Source organism: Nyctereutes procyonoides, unplaced genomic scaffold (genome assembly GCF_905146905.1).
Source record: "Nyctereutes procyonoides isolate TBG_1078 unplaced genomic scaffold, NYPRO_anot_genome, whole genome shotgun sequence".
NCBI lineage: Eukaryota > Metazoa > Chordata > Mammalia > Carnivora > Canidae > Nyctereutes > Nyctereutes procyonoides.
Window position 1 is genome coordinate 7,213,800 of NW_026575131.1, and position 16,985 is coordinate 7,230,784.

At 45.5% G+C, this 16,985-nt stretch overlaps 1 protein-coding gene across 2 annotated transcripts in view; it reads right to left on the reverse strand.

Annotated features, from left to right (window-relative positions):
- HRH1 (histamine receptor H1) overlaps positions 1 to 16,985 on the reverse strand; it is a 76,878-nt gene that overhangs the window by 44,141 nt on the left and 15,752 nt on the right. The window contains exon 1 of one of the 2 annotated variants that reach the window (XM_055343641.1): positions 6,357 to 6,421. The exons of the other annotated variant lie outside the window; for it this stretch is intronic. The gene's annotated coding sequence lies outside the window, so the exon portion shown is untranslated. Of the gene's footprint in view, positions 1 to 6,356; positions 6,422 to 16,985 lie in introns of those variants that run through there. 2 annotated transcript variants of the gene reach the window in all.

The window sequence follows — 16,985 nt, forward strand, 5'->3', positions numbered from 1 at the left end:
GGATGGCTGGGTCTCTTCCCACTACTGGGGTGCTAAGTGTTGGGCTTGAGTGAGGACCAGGGAAGGGGCCCTTCCAGTCTGGTCTGGTCATGCTTACTTGGCATCCAGGTGGGTTTCTGGAGCCACAGTTGCAGAATGATACTTTGTTCTGTGTCCTCTGGGCACTTACAGGAACTTCCCTTGGGACTTCCAGGGCTGGAGTGGGTGTTCCATGGCCCCGCTAAATGCCATCTGGATGACACCCTTCTACCAACATCCATAAGAGTCAGAGACTTCCTGTCCTGCTCCTGAAAGGCTCCTGGCTCTCTGCCTACAGGCAACCATTCTAGAGGCACATGCTTCCTGCCTGTCTCTCCCTCAGTTACCTGGATTTACACTATTTTCACTCCCTTATTGATCATTTTTCACAAAAATGTATGCATGCTTGTTTTAAGATGATCATCACAATATCATTCCATGTGAGTCGTTAACTTCTGCCTCGGCAAAACAACAAATTGTTACACATCATGGACCACTAAGGTCCTCTGAGAATTGCCAAACTATGGATGCCAAGCATGTCATTAGAGTCTTGCCTAATATCCATGGAGCACTATGTCCTAAGCACTATTCTAAGAGCTTTGTATATGTTTACTTAATTCTTCTTGAGGTAGATAGTTACTATTATCCTCCTAACTTTACAGATGAAGAAAGTGAGTCACAGAAGGACTGAATAGCTGGATTATGAATGCAGAGCCGTTCCCTTAATCACTGAGCTGATTCATAACATGAGTTTGAGGGTATCCCCTGGATCCAGAAGGATAACAAGTTTATCTGAAAGTAAAGAATCTGGGTTACAGTTACACATGTGCCATGTGACCTTGAACAAAACACTCCTCATTGAGACCTTTCTGGCATCTGTACAATGGAGACAAAATCTGCCCTGCTCACTCAAAGGGTTTCTGTGAAGGTCAGAAGAGATCGGTCACATGCAAATACTTAGTTTTTGCTAAATGTATGCATGAAAGGATAGAGTCAAGTGCTAAGTGCAATGCTACTCATGTCTTCAGGACACATTTAGGATCTTATAGTAGAGGAAAAGCAGAGCACACATGCATTTTCCTCTGTGCATTCTGCAAACACTCAGGCAAAGTGTTTGAGGCACAGCTAGCACAGCTACCAGGAACACACTATGTGATCTGAAAAAGAGTACTTCCTAGCTCCAGGCTTCACCCTTCTCAACGCCGAGGTTAAGGGGAGGTCCCGTTCTGTTCTAATGTCTATGACTTCACCCTGTTTGTATGTTAACATATTTGTGAAACAGCAAACGGCTCACATTAGGGATTCTTCTCACTGGTGGGAACACACAGCAGTGATGTGTCAGGTACTAATGGCTTCTTTACACACAACATCAAGGGGAGGTCACTACCAAAGTAATATTTAAAGTTGCATTTTTGTCTCTCCATCATGTTAGCATTCTACTTTGGGATCTTGAGCATGGATGTTCCTTCTTATCCTGAACAATGGACTTACTTTCCCTTTGTCCTGCCTCCCTGGACTCCAGCCTTCACCTCACACAATATATTTTCTTATCTAAGCTCTCTTGAGCTTGAAACTAGTTTAGAAAGAAAACACTAGCCTTGAAGTCATACAGACCTGAGGTGGAACCCTGACTCTGCAACTTCCTAGATGCATAACCCTGGCTGAGCAAGGCTCCTTGAGCTTCTGTTTCTTCATTGGAGAAATGAAGACAGTTGGAGCTCTCTCACAGGGCTGCTGTGAGGATTAAATGGGATGGAGCAAGTCAAGTGGTTGGGTATGTAGGAGGCATTCAATAAATGGCAGTTGGTATTACTGAGGTAATATAGTGACTGTATTAGTCAGCACAGGAAGAGTTATGCTGCAGAAACAAATTAACACCCAAATCTCAGAGGTATAACCAAGCAAAGGTTAATTTTTCACTCAAGCTAAGTGGCCAGTGCAGGTCAGCAGGGGATCCATGTGGTCACTCAGGGAACCAGGATGAAGAGGCTTCATCATCTAAAATACTGTTATTAACACCACAGGGAAACGGAGAGTGCCAATTAAGTGCTTTGGACTTGACTAGTCTGAACTAGTTACTGGCCCTGATTGCCTGCAAGGGGGCCAGGAAATGTAGGGGAACACGTGTACTATTAGATGAGCATGACTCTATGTGATATGGAGCCAAATTTTGTTCACTTTTGATTCTTCCACAGTGCTTAACACTGTGCCAGGCATATTAGAGATAATTAACACCATGCCAGGCATGGTGAGAAATTAAGACCCAAGTCAAAAAGAAGTCTTCTCTGATGATGTAATAATTTCCCAGCAAAAATGGTTTTCTCTCTTTTTCTCACTTTCAGCAGATGTTTGTCATTCTTACCCTACAGTTTATCATTGAAACAGATATTCTAGTTTTATAGACAACATTTGTTTTGAGGACATTTACAAATGCCCTTTCACTTAAGGGAAAACCTCAGGGCATGTCCAGGCCATGAACTCACACTTGAAAGAGGAAGAAAGAGAAGAGGGGACAGGACTGCCCAGGACAAGACGATGAGATGTTTGCATCTCTTGACAATACTTCCAACCCTTCTTGTCTTGAACCCTTCCTCTGGGTCCTTTGGTCACCCAGGGGTAGGTGGGTGGATCATGGCTATGGAAATCAATTCAGGGAGGCAGTATGGCTTGCCCATGGACCCAAAACACTTGTGGACCCAAAACACCCAAAACAAGAGTACATCAATGTTCCTGCCACACCTTTCCCTTCTTCCCAAACCCTGGTACTCTGAAAAGTCCTCCTTCTTGCCCAATATTCATAGAAACTATTGTGAGTCACAGTATAACAATACGTCTATTCAAGAGAACTGAGAGCTGCGTTGCTTCCCCCTTAGCCTAAGTGGAAAGTGGGGGGGGGGGCTCCAGAAAGATCCTTTCCTATAGGAAGGGATCACCTATCACCCCATTCTCCTCTGGGTTCCCAGATGTGTTCCTGGTTCTGGCTCCACCCCCCTGGCACCACTGGGTGACTTTGGCTAACACACCACTCTCCTCTGGGTGTCCCTTTACTCACCTGTAAAGTCAATAAGCATGCAATGCAGCCTGACAGAAGGGCTGGGGATGTGCAGATGACTCTGCCACGACCTGACTTCCAAGCAGAGGAATAGGTCAAGTAGGGGTCATGGGGACTGCCTATGCCAGCAGCCCAGGCATAAACAACAGGGGTGGGGGAAGCAAGTGAGCCAGGGAGGGGTTGAATGGAGACCTGGCACCTGCTTGCTGCCACAAAAAACAAACAAACAAACAAACAAAAAACTCTTAAAGACACATTTTCAGGTGACTTTCCAAATGGCTAATTCCAATTTGTTAAGAGCCCCCTGTGTTTGTGTCACAGGAGATAGAAAACTTATGATTTACTAAGATCATTCTGTTGCCACTTTAATCAGCAGATAAAAAGATATCTTTGTTCTCAGCGGCCAGTGGGGCTCACCGTAATGACCTTGAGATTGGTTTATTCCAATCACTCATCTCTCAGAATGCCCATGCTCTGGACAGGAACCTTCCTCCTTCACCCCACACCAGCTTGGTACCTCAGGTTCACAGACCATCACCACACTGTATCCTGTATCATCTAAGTCCCTCCCAAGAGCAAAGCATTATTCCTATTTTCCAGATGAGCAAACTAAAGATCACCTGGAGCCCATGTGTAGCCCAAAAGTCAAGATGATAGAAAGTCACGAAGTGAGAATTCAGGTCTTTTCAGACTGTAGGCTAGACCATGAGATGCTCTGGATGGAGGCCAAAGCAGCCTGGATGCTTAGTCATTTATTTGTTCAATAAGCATTCATTCAATATCAACTTCATATCAGCACTGGATGTGCAGAGGCTGATAAGACTTTTCTCGCTCAAAAAGACCAAATAAATAAGTACTCTGTGATGTCAAGTGTAATGGGTGTACCAAATGTGGTGGGAGGTCAGGGAAGGAGCAATTACCTACCATGAATCAGGGGGGCCTTCTCAGAGGAGGCAATTCTGAGATAGAAATTGAAGGATGCTTTCATTATCAATGATGAGGAGTTGATTTACTCCTCAGTGACTGAAAAGTTAGGTTCCCAGGCCCACCATTTCTATACTTGGGGCTCCTGTTCCCTGGCCATACATTAGAATTTCCCAGGAATCTTGTTAAAAATACCCATTCCTAAGCCTCACCCCAGAATTTCTGAATCTGAATTTATAGTGCTAGTACCCAGAGGCACTTGAATTTTCTCCAAACCACCCAGGTTTTTATCTGAGGGTGTGCATTTTGGGGCTTGCTATCTAATGGTCAGCTACTGGCAGTTTTTTCTTATGAGCATTATTCATTTTAAGAAAAACTAAATCTAGTGGAAGAACAAAGACAGAAACCCCATGGATAAACCCCATGCCCATTTTTCCTATCACAATTAGTCTGATTCTCTCCTTTGTGCTTGAAAAACATTATCTGGGTAAGTTAGGAAAGTGCTTCCTCCACTCCCATTAATATTGCCCAATATGTTAGAAAAGCTTTGAGCTCTGGGAACTTCTTGTGTCTATTTGGGAGAAAGTTCGCCCCAAAGACATGAGGCAGGGAGGGCAGGCTGTGCTTCAAAGGCAGTTCTTAAGAAAGGGAACAAAACATTTAGTGATGAAGAGGATGGAGTTAGACCACCTGTGTTCAGATTCAGCCTCTGCTACTTCTGAGCTGTATAATTGCAAACAAGTTACTTAACCTCTCTGTGTCTCAGTTTCTTCATCCATAAAATGGGGATAACAGCAATTTCTATCTCATAGGTTGTGTGAGAACTACCTGAGTTCCCATATGTAAAAGGTCTTAGAAAAAAAAAGGAAGGCCTTAGAATCATGCCCATCAGATATAATAAAGTTTACTAGTTGCTTTCATTATATTAACATGGAATTTAGAGGTGAAAGTTGGGGGGTGGGAGGCTGGCCATTGCCAAGACTGGGGCAGCTCTTACACCAACAGAAGGCATCTTCTCTGACCAATCATTTTCATACAGCAAGTCCTGCCTGAGAGCCAGCTATGTTCATTTACTTGTGCAGGGCACTGGAGATAGAGCAATGAACAAGACACTCACAAGGTGCCCTGCTTCAAGAAATGAGCCAACCATTCCATCATCTGCCTCTCTGAGCCTAAACAGGATCATGGGAGCTTTAAAACAACAAAGCAAGCTTTCCCACTTCCTGGCTTCATTACAGGCTGATTTGCAATGTCCAGCCTAAAACATAGGAAGGGGCAGGAGAAGAAAAGGATCCCCAGGCATCAAGTAAAGAAGATCTTCCTGGGGAGTAGAGTCACCCCCATGTACACATACATAGGTCCCTGCCCCCTCATGGGCCCCTGGGGAGAGCAGGACCAATCCTACAACTGTATCTGCCTAGAACAGAATTTCTCAGCCTCTGTACTGCCACTCTGGGGCAGAAGGGTTCTTTGTTTGGGGGGCTGTCCTGGGCCTTATAATAGGATGTTTAGCAGCATTCCTGACATCTACCCACTAGATGCCAGTAGCACCCACTCTCCCAACCCTCTCCAAGTCCCAACAACCAAAAACAGCGCAGAAAAATGCCCAGTGGGTGCAAAACCACTCTGGGTTGAGAACCACTGCTTTAGAATCTGAGTCCCCCCCCCCCACTGTCCAAGAGACCCCCACCACCTAACTAGTAGGAGCATAGATTTTCCTGATTTCTAGAAGGGGGCCCAAGGTATCTTTGCCTCCCAAACCCAGCACTGTCTAGGCGAAGTTTGGTCCTGGGAATGGTGAACTTCTAGCCTCCCCAGACCACCACTTCTATAAGGTGGGACTTGGCTGGGCCTACACTGTATTCAAAATCCTGCAAGTCTAAGAGGTGATGAAAGCATCATATATGACCAGAGTAGGAATGCCTTTTCTTTTTTCCTCAGGTTTCTTCTGTGGTTATTAATTTCTGATACAATCACAATAAACATCAGAAAAGAGAAAAGGGGGGAGAAAAGGTGCTTTCCTGGGGCAACCCAAGAGATGGAGTACCCTAGGACTCATCAGGTAGCAGCCAAAGAGAGGACAGATACTGAGGTTAGAAAATCCCGATGCTGTCACTTCCCAGGCAGAAGCTCTCAGGCAAGGGACTTCATCTCTCTGAGTATCAATTTCTACATCTGTAAAATGGGCAGGAAAGAACACCTATGACTTTGGGAAGTTGGGAAGATTGAACAAGATGGTATTCATGGAAGCATTTCAGACTGTGCTTGCCACATAGGAGTTGCTCAGTGCAGGCCAGCTGTAACTCCCTCCTTCACCTCCATTTTACAGATGAAAACAGTGAGGTGCACAAAGAAGAGTTACCTGCCCAAGGTCATGCAGTTGAGCTCCACCACAGATATGTTTCAGACCATTTCTGAAACCAAGAGCAGAAGGTCACTTTTCTCTCTGGTCCGAATTGCTTCATCTGTGAAATGGGTAGAAAGAAGGGAGGACAGATTGGATAATATCGAGAGGTTTATCTGGCCTTGTGAATGAAAAGAATGTTCTATTGGGGTGCCTGGCTGGTTCAGTTGGAGAGGCATGCGACTCTTGATCACAGGGTCAAGAGTTCAAGCTACACATTGGATATAGAGATTACTTAAATTAATACATATTTAAGAAATCTTAAGAATGTTCTATTAATGATAACAACTAACTGCTACCCAGTATTTATCAAGCATCTTACATACTTTGTATCATAATCCAGGAAACAGTAAGTTATAGATGAGGGAAATGAGGGTTCACATATCTGATAAAGAAAAAATAATCTAGAAGCTATAAAGAACTCTTACAAATCAACAAAAAGGGAATTCACCAAATTAAAAAATAGCAAAGACTCTGAATGGACCTTTCTTCAAAGATCTATAAATGGTCAGTAAGGACATAAAAAGATGCTCAACATCATTAACCATCAGACAAATGCACATCAAAACCATAATGAAATATCACTTCACCCTCACCAGCAAGGCTAAAAGAAAAAAGACAAGTGTTGTCAAGGACATGGAGAAATCAGGATCTTCATACATTTTGATGAAACTGTAAAATAATGCAACCTCTTAGAAAAATAGGCTACTTCTCAAAAAGTTAAACATATATGACACAAATTCTACTCCTAAGCATATACCTATATATATGCACAAGAGAAATAAAAACATAGCCACACAAAAAACTTGTTCATAGCAGCATTATTCATAATAGCCCAAATGTGGAAACGACCTAAATGTCCATCTACTAATGAATGGATATACAAAATGTGGTACATCCATACCATGGAATTTTACTCAGCTACAGCGAAGAGTGAAATTCTGACACATGCCACAACATGAATGAGCTTTGAAAACATGATGTTTAGTGAAAGAAGTCAGATACCACCAAAGACCATGTATTATATGACTCCATTTATAGGAAATGTCCAGAATAAGAAATGTCCATAGAGATAGAAAATGGATTCACGGTTGTCAGGGTCTGGGGAGTTCGCCAAGGTGAGGGGGGAAATGGAGGATAATTGCAATGGGTAGGGGCTTTTTTGCAGGGTGATAAAAAGGTCTTAAAATTAGATCATAGGGCAGCCCGGGTGGCTCAGCGGTTTAGCACCCCTTTCAGCCTAGGGTGTGATCCTGGGGACCTGGGATCAAGTCCCGCACTGGGCTCCCTGCATGGAGCCTGCTTCTCCCTCTGCCTGTGTCTCTGCCTCTCTCTCTCTCTCTTTCTCTGTCTCTCTCTGTGTCTCTCATGAATAAATAAATAAAATCTTAAAAAAATTAGATCACGATGATAGCTACACATCTCTGTAAACATACGAAAAACCATTGAACTGTGTCCCTTTAAATGGATGAATCATATGGTATGTGAATTATGTCTTAATAAAGCTGTTAAAGTTCTTAAAAAAGAAAAAGAAAGAAACTGTGGTCTAGGGAGGCAAAGAAACTTCCTGAGACTCAATCAGGAGGTTCAAAACAGAAGTTGGGGCTCCCACTCCCCAGACCAATGCACTCGGCTAACTTTCTGAAAAAAGGGATCCTTAAAATTAGGGATCCTTAAAGGATCCTCCACGCCATGTGCCAAGCACCTTGCCTGCATCTTTCACTCAATCCTGCCAATAATCCTAAGGCATAGGCACTACTGGCCTCAAGTTTCAGAGAACACTGAGGCACATAAGTGTGAAGGGACTGCTTGAGTCACTGTCTTAATCCAGGTTCCCCAGAAGCAGAGCCAGAGACGAGGATTCCTGTGTGAGAGTTGTATTAAGGCAGGATCTGAGGAAAAAGCAGGGAGAGGGTGGGGGAGAAAGAGCCAAGCGGGTATGTGATGATCTCAAGCAGACTCCTGCTGACCCTAAGCAGGAGCTGTGAAGCGTCTGCCACAGCCCAGGGTTGGCCCAGCCCAGGTTGGGGAGATGGGAGTGGAGGTGTGAATTCTTGGACACTTCTGGATCTCTGCACTTGTGGACAAAATGGCTCATGGCCCAACAGCAGCCCTCCAGAGAAGGGTCACAGGCCATGCCTTTGGAGCCAAAAGCACAGTGAGTTGGAGGGAGGTTGTACAGACACTGTTTGGAAATACTGTAGATCACCAATACCGTCTGTTCCAAGCACCTAGGTGGGAAGTAAGGGACCTGGGATTTGAAACTAGGTCTGGTCCCAAAGCCCATGGCCTTGGCACCCTCTTTAGTGGGGATGCGCCCGTAGACTAGGCTCGGGAATGGAGCAAATGTATAGGCCCACAGGGGCGAGGACAACAAGCCAGACCCTGAAAGGATGGCATCCAGAGGCCACAGTCTGAGGAAGACATGAACCTGGTTCCCAGGGAGAAGAGAGGATGAAGTACATATGAGGCAGAGGTCTGAAGGACTACGACGATGGGGACGGCAAACAGCACCTCCTCCCTCCTAAATGTAATCCAGCCACCTCTTCGGCTGCTGGAAGCTCTGGTGTGGGGATGGAAGGGCCCAGATAACAGATGCCTGCAGGAAGCAGATGTGTCTGAAAGAACCCCCATGGAGGGAACTCTTTTGGATAAACCTCTTGAGAGGGAGGCTGAATTGCCGCAGGCACAGGCTGACTCCTGTCTGTATCTGTGCCAACTAAGAAGCTACTGTGTTTAAAGGAAGCCATAAACAGCTCATAAATCCCAGGTGACTGTGACCTGCTCTACTTAGTCACCTGGTATGAAGGGTCTGCTCTGTGAGCAACTTAGGCAAAGTGAATTGATTCAATCAAACATAAATTCTGCACTTTTTCATGCCTGTGATGCACCTGGAAGGCTCTGTGTTGGGCACTGTGGGTGGAGGGTGGAGTTGTTAAAATGAATCCAACAAGGTCTCTTCCCTCAAGGAGCTCATCATTATACCTCATCATCCCTCTGTAAGGGAGACAGACACAGCAGGAAACAAAACACAGGTGATAAGTGTCGTAGTGAGTTAATGATGGGAGCCCAGAGCCCAGAGGAGGAACTATTCCCTCATCCTGGAGGAGACAGGGATAATTCACAAATGAAGTTATATTTGAGCTGGGTTTTGAAGGATGAGCAGGAGTTCACCAGGAAAACATGAGGGAAGTACCCTTTCAAAGTTACTCAGCTGATGAACCCAGGACTGGGTTCGTACTTTACTCCATGTTGTCCTCTGGAGTATTTAACACTATCCAATAGTCCCATTACATTAATCTCTCACATGACAACCTCAATTTTAAAAAGTGCAATAGAGATTATCCCCTTTGGAGTCAGTCCTATTTGAATCCTGGCTTCACACCACTCATTAACGGTATGACCTTGTGCCTAGCTGACAGTAAACACTCAGTAGTCATTCATTTCTTTTTCTCTCTTTCCTACGTGGCCATAGGCTTATCCTGTCCAGTCCCTGAGCCAACCTGAGACACTGGATGCTTCAGGTTCACCAATAGGTGGCTCCTGGAATTGTCACCAGATGCCTGCAATGCAGAGTCTAGCATGGTGGGGTGGGAATCATGGTGCCCATGTACCTCTCTAAACCTTGGACGCTACCCCAGACCATGCTAACCTAGAAGAATGGCTTTCAGCGGTGGTGGTGGCGGCAGTGGTGGTGGTGTTTGGGGGTATCACCTATGCAGCATCTGGAAATGACAGAGGTATTCTGAGTTATTACCATGATGTGGAGGGCACAATTGTCATTCAGTGGGCGGCAGCCAGTTAAGTCCCATACAACAAGCACTGTCCTTTGTCCTGCCTACCTTTCAAAGGTTCCCTGGACTATCTGGAGATGGAAACACAAGTTTAAAATTATCTAAATCCAGAACCCGTACTTCCATTTACATACAAACACAAGAACTCGTTGCATGGTTTTAATCTGCTCTAAATTGTCTAATATTGCTCTCATCATGTAAATTGAGGGAAGATGATACACTGATAAATTGAGGGAGCTTGACATGGGTTTAATCACTTGGTGGCATTCAATGTGCCAATTCAACACACCTATGTCCACCTGCATTTGTAGCTGTGCATTTACCTGATTCTAGATGTGGCTGCAGGCACCTGCTCCACTTCAGGAAATCTTCGAGTGTGGGCATGCCCAAGTATTTATGGAGTGAAATATGTATTATTACTATTACATTATAAATGGTTTTCTTTTCATTTCTCCTTTACCATAAGATTAGTTTCTACTAATTATATTAGTTGTAGTACATTACATCCTACTAATTACATTACTACTGTTACTACTATTTTTAGTATTTGGAGATAGATTGTTTTATCTTTGTTGGAACTGCATTTCAGGATGGTAAAGAGGGCATCACGGACTATTGGTAATAAAAGGGAGCACTGGGTCTGAGGCATTCAGAACCACTGGTTTAGTCCATACAAGTGGGAATCCTCCCCATTTCTTTGGGAGGACAGAGAGTATAGCCTACGGATAGGAGCCAGAGTTTGGGAGCCAGAAAGACTTAACCTGAAACCCAGCTCTATTGATTACAAGGTATATGACCTGGGGGAGTTTGTATAATCCTGCTGATCCTTAGCCTCCTTGTCTGCAACATAGGAATGAAACAGCCCCCCAAGGAGTATAGTGAGGGTTCAACGAGGTTGACTGTGGAAAGGCACAAATTACGTGCTCAGTAACAACAGGAACTGATTTATCATGTCACTGTTGCTGTTTCTCTGTGGAATCCTCCCCAGCTAGAACCCTGAGCTGTGAACAGAGCTTAGCGTTTCAACCATACCTGCCACTTACAGTCTGGCTCAGCATCCTGATCCCCAGACACTGAGAGAGATCCATATGAAACATGAAACCAAGACACCCTGTTGGGACCATGTGAATCAGGCCTGATTAGCTACTGAATGTTGCCCTGGGTAGTGGGGGTGTTCTATTGTCCAAAACTCTTCCAGTCTCTGAGCTGACGTTGAGTTCACCTTCCCTACTTTTCCCACCACTGCTCGGGCCCTGGCATGCCCTGCGTATGCTGTGGGGACCAGCCAGGTTCTGGCTCTAGCCTCTGAGCCTCCAGGGTCAGCCAGGCCCCTTTGCACCAGGCCCATGCCAGCTTCAGAGTGTTGAAATGGCTGTGTCCTCCCATGGTTAGGCATTCACAGAGCCCTCAACCAGCTCTACACAAGCCACCAAGCTACAGTTCATGGCATACAAACTCTGGAGTGGGCCCTGGGAGCTGGCTTTTCTTATCATCATTCTGGCAGGTCTCTGCTCTTTCACTGACCTTTTCTCTATTCCTCTGAGTAATCCCAGTTTTCACATCCTGCTTCCTGGCCTCTGTTCTCAGGAACCCCAGGCAGGCCTTGAACCATGCATTTGGCCATCAAAGGGAACTGATTCCTTCCACCAAGGCAATGGGAACCAGCAGAGTTGTCAGAGTAGAGATGTCCTCTCCCAGTCTCAAAAGACCCAGAGCCATATCTTCATACCTCTTCTCTTTGGCTGGGTCATTAGGAATTCAGAGAAGGTGATGAGTGAAATTTGGTCTTGATAAAGTGTTGTCTAAGAGGTGAGAGACAACACACACATGGATGCCTGCCCCAAAGAATGTCATGGTCTAGCTGGAAGGAGATGGTCATGTAACATAACTATAGTTAAATATAGTACGTGTTGAGTATGATATTTGCTCTAGAGACCATGGACCTTATCATGGTGGAACGGCCAACTAATTCTGCCCAGGTAAGGTGGGAAGTTTTCTGAGAAAAGTTAACATTGGAGTGAGGCATTGAAGGATGAGTAGTTTTTCAAGGCCTGGACTAGACTCTCAAGCTTCACCCCACACTGCTAGTTCTACAACTCTCACATAGTTAGCTCATATCTTTATTCCTGAGTCACAATCTTGGGGGAAGAGGTGGTGGAGAAGGAACTGAGAATGAAACACAACTCTTTACACCCAGAATAATCCATATCTAGGCTGGATCCTGGTTCAGAGACATTGGTTTCCCCAGACTGTTCCCAAAACACAAAAATCAGTATTTCCCAGAGTCCCACAGAGCATGAATTCCTTAGAAAGTCCTGTATGTTATGTGAAAAGGGCCACTCCGAAATTAAATTTCAGAAACATTAAGTTAATCAAAGTCAAGCAGGTTTTACTGCAGGATCTCTCAGAGCCTTTAAAGGTAAAATAATAAGACAATAGTAATTTATATATTTAAAATAAATTTTTACAGATAATATTTTATAACATTAAAAATATAATAATAATTTAAAAGCTATCTTTTATTAGTTTTCCAAATGTGCAGACAGGTGCTATGCGTTATCTCATGAATGTTCACAATAACTTTACGTCATTGGTACTGCCATTATTCCCATTTTGCAGACTGCATCAACCCAAGAAGTAGAGTTCACTGCCCAAGATCACACAGTAAGTGGTGGAGCTGAGATTCAAAGCCAGGTCCTGTCTGACTGACCTAAAGCCTCATCCTTTACCGGGCATTGTGAATCCCTAAAAGAAGGATATGATATGTAGCATTTCCACACTTATGCAGCCATGGAATATCCTTCTGTTCAGGGTTCTACAGAGCAACTTTGGGAAACACTGTTCTACTTTCTTCCTAGTAAGATTCACCAAAGACAACAGAAGGACTTCTGAGGCTCTGTTTTCTCTCTTCTTCTCCCTTCTCAGCTGGGCCAGGGGTCTTGAATCCTCGGCAGACCCTTCATGTTCATCCCAGGAACCACTGTGAGAATTCAGAGGAGTTCCCGGGAGAGGCCAAGAGTCTAACCAGGAGTTCCTAAACTATCCAAATCTAAACAGATGACCTCACTGGGTACACATCACTCACAGAGGGTTCCAAATCTTATTCTCAGCTCATTTTAAGTGACTGCTTCAAAATTAGCAGCTACTTCTGTCTCCAACAGACTAGATAGGTTATGAACTCAGAATTCTTGTGACATTACCCACTTAGCAAAACAAAGTATGGGCTCTCTGAGTGCTGGTGCAGTGTCACCAAATAGGGCCACTGGCCAGAGCCAGGTCTGATCTTTCTCATTTGGACCCCGCTATCAGCCTCTGCCCTGATGTCTCCAGATCCTTCTTGCCAATTCCTCACTGCTGGCAGAGTGGTCTTTCAATCAGCAACATTTTGACACTCCCTTCCTTGGAAATCCTCAATGTCTCTCTAGTGCCCTGGTAAAAGTCCAAATCACTTGGCCTTATTTTCAAGGTCCTGGGAGATGTGGGAGACTTTGTAGTCATTGTCTCTTTCTCAAGAGAACACATGGATGAACAAAGGGGCCATAAGGTCCAGGCACTCTGTCCCTGAAGACAGACCATCTCATGGAAGGAGCCAGGTAAGTAGCACCTACCACATCTCCTGCCCAGGTATTTTTTATTTTGGAAACTCTTTTTAACAAGGAACGGAGAAAAGCTTTCTCCTTACTGAGTAAGAAAGAAAGTTGTATTGATATATCCCACTCAGTTCTGCTTGAGACCAGACAAGAGACCACAGGGAGGTGGTAAAAGGGGTTCAGACATCTCCCATTTTAGGGAAGTCCCCACATTGGAGCAATGCCCTCCTGGTCCTCATCTGAGACCAATGACACATGCCTATTCGAAGGTCCTGCACTGCTCGAAGAGCAATAAGCCCACCCTTGCCAGGGAGCTGGAAGCAGAGCAGGTGATGTCTGGATGCTTTCCGGCACTGCATCACCTCACTCTCTAAGGTGTGTACATGTCATCTTGCCAAAATGCAGATTCTGATTCTGCAGGTCTGGGGCAGGGCCTGAAGTTCTGTGTTCATAACAAGCTCCCAAGTTACACTGTCACTGCCGTTTCTAGAATCACTCCACCAAGCGCAAGTTTTCAGAGAATAAATGGGCAATGAAAACCCTTCCACCCACCCACTGGGTCTCCTGGCCACGCTGAATCTTTCACTCATTGTGATGAAAAGATTCTACATTAGATCAAGGGAGACAATCCCTAATGATCCAGCTTATCTCTCTAGGTATGTCCATCTCCTACCACCCACCCTGCCAGTAAGCTTTGTTTTATACTCTGGATAACCTAACTCCTTATGGCTTTCTGCACGCACCATGCTATTTGGTTAGAATGCTATTTTGCTCTGTTGAGACTGACTTCTGCCTATAAGCGCCTTTTACCTTATTTTGCTGAATTACATCCTACTCATCTTTGAAAACTATGCTGGCATACCCTGAGGCACACCCCACTGACAGCCATGCAGCCATAAGCCTTGTGTCCATCTAGACCATACGCATAGCTCATTACCAGGAGACTGACTGTATGCGGGCCTGCCTTCCCTGCCATGCTGCAAGTTCAAAAGCATAAATCATGCCTTGTCTCCTTTTGTCTCCTCAGGGCCTAGCACAGAGCCCGGCACATGGTGGGTGTGCGAAACATGTCTGGTGCGCTCCTCCAAAGCTGATAACATCTCCTCCAAGGAAAGAGTTTCACAGATTCTTCCCATTTTAAAGAGAAAAGACTTAATTTTATAAACACCATATGTTCTGGGGTTTTTTTTTCCTGCTTCTTTCCTTGCTCCTGAGTTTAAAGAAAGGTATGAACGGTAATGCAGTTTATAGCTGCTTCACCTGGGTTAACTCACTGAGTCCTGTGAGGCAGATCCAGCTATTAACCCCCCCTTGAACAGATAAGAAAACTAGCACTCACAGGGGCCACTGACCTGTCACATGATGTGTCAATGGCAGAGCAGGTGGAGAATTCAACACAGCTTTGTGTGACTCCAAGCCCTGGGGTCCTTCTGCTGAATTCCTCCAAAGCTAATAGGGTTTGAAGTGTGCATTCTTTTTTTTTTTAAGATTTATTTATTTATTCATGAGAGACAGAGAGAGAGAGAGAGAGACAGAGACAGACAAAGAGACAGAGACACAGGCAGAGGGAGAGGCAGGCTCCTCGCAGAGAGCTTGATGTGGGACTCGATCCCAGATCCTGGGATCACGGCCTGAGCCAAAGGCAGACGCTCGACCGCTGCTGAGCCACCCAGGCATCCCTGAAGTGTGTATTCTAAGTAGGGAAGGAGAGACTAACAGTGTCCATGTGCTGGGAGGTGGGTGGAGAGGAAGTAAGAGCTGTGGGATGGAGTTCCACAGGGCTGGGGTAAAGAGAAGGGGCAAGGAGACTCTTTCTTCGAGACAAGGTGTCAAAAAGGATCTAATTATTGAAGGACTCCCAGAGAGTGGGACTAGATCTCCAAATGGAACTGTTCTTGCTGCAAAACAGTGAGCAACTCGTTTTTGATATCAATTCAGAGAAACAGCCAGAAGGGTTGTCGGCTTTGACTTGACAGAGATGTGGTAGGGAGATTGTTTCAAAGGGCAAGACAATGAATGTGTCGCCTCTTGACGGGGGTGGAAAGAACAGCAGGTGGATAAGGGATTCCAGAATGAGTCACATCCCGGCTTTAGTCTGCCCAAGCCTTGGGGGGCCTGGGAGGTGGCTGTGAGTGGCCCCACAGGTGGTGCCCTGTGTCCCACACTCCCTATAGGAACAAAGCCTCCAGTTGAGCCCAGCTAGCCTTTGTCTGATCCATCACAGCCTCGCTTCCCGCCCCCACTCTGTTCCTCTGAGCCATCACTGCTATAATGAGCTGGTTGAGGTGGGCCAGAGGGTGAGCAAGGGAATGACAGCCCCTCCCCCAGATCTCTCCTAGGCCTCTCCTACTCCCCCATCTCTTGGTTTCCATGACAGCGTCTGGCAATGAGGCATCTACTTCAAAATGCTGGCAGGGATGCCAGGCAGGAGCCAGAGACACAGGCCTGGGGGCAACAGAGGAGAGGTCTTAGCTGTTGAGTGTCTACTCTATGTAGGTCCCACCCAAGACTTGACATCCAGTCCCTCCCTTAGAACCTCACCCCAACAAGCAAGGAACCTAGTATTGTCCTATTTTATAGCTAAGGAAACTGAAACACAGAAAGGGGAAGAGACATGCTCAGGATCACACAGAGCAGAGCCAGGATTCAAACTTAGGCTTCTGTAGCCCCAAGCCCAGGTCTTTAATCACTATACCACTCTGCCTCTTGGCCAGGAGCCAGCTGTTCGGGCCTGAAGTCTGCCACTTGCCACGGGCCCTTGCGTGAATCCCTTCACCTTTCCAAGACTCCACAGAATGGGGCTGGTGAGTTCCATTACTCCAAGGGGCTGTGAGAACTAAAGTAAGGTAGGGCAAGCTCCAGGGTCTTGTTGGATTTCAGTAAAGGGGTTTGCCCTCCATTTCCAACTGGAAAGTTCCCAATCCCAGGGTTCTGGCCAGAGCAGAGCCAGGGCTGCCCAAAATCCACTGGGAGAAATCCAACCTAGAGGTGTCCCCTGCATGCTGCCCCACCTCCTGTGTTCCTAACAATAATGATCCTCATTTACTTGTTATAGAAACTCATCAGTGACACCCAAGGTAAGCACTTCAGGAATAGACAGGAGGCAGCACTTGCATCTGCCTGGACAACTGGCAGGGAAAGTATATCAGGGAGACATCCATTATGCTCAGTTCTTTCTTCAAAATAGTCCCGGGAGCTCATCA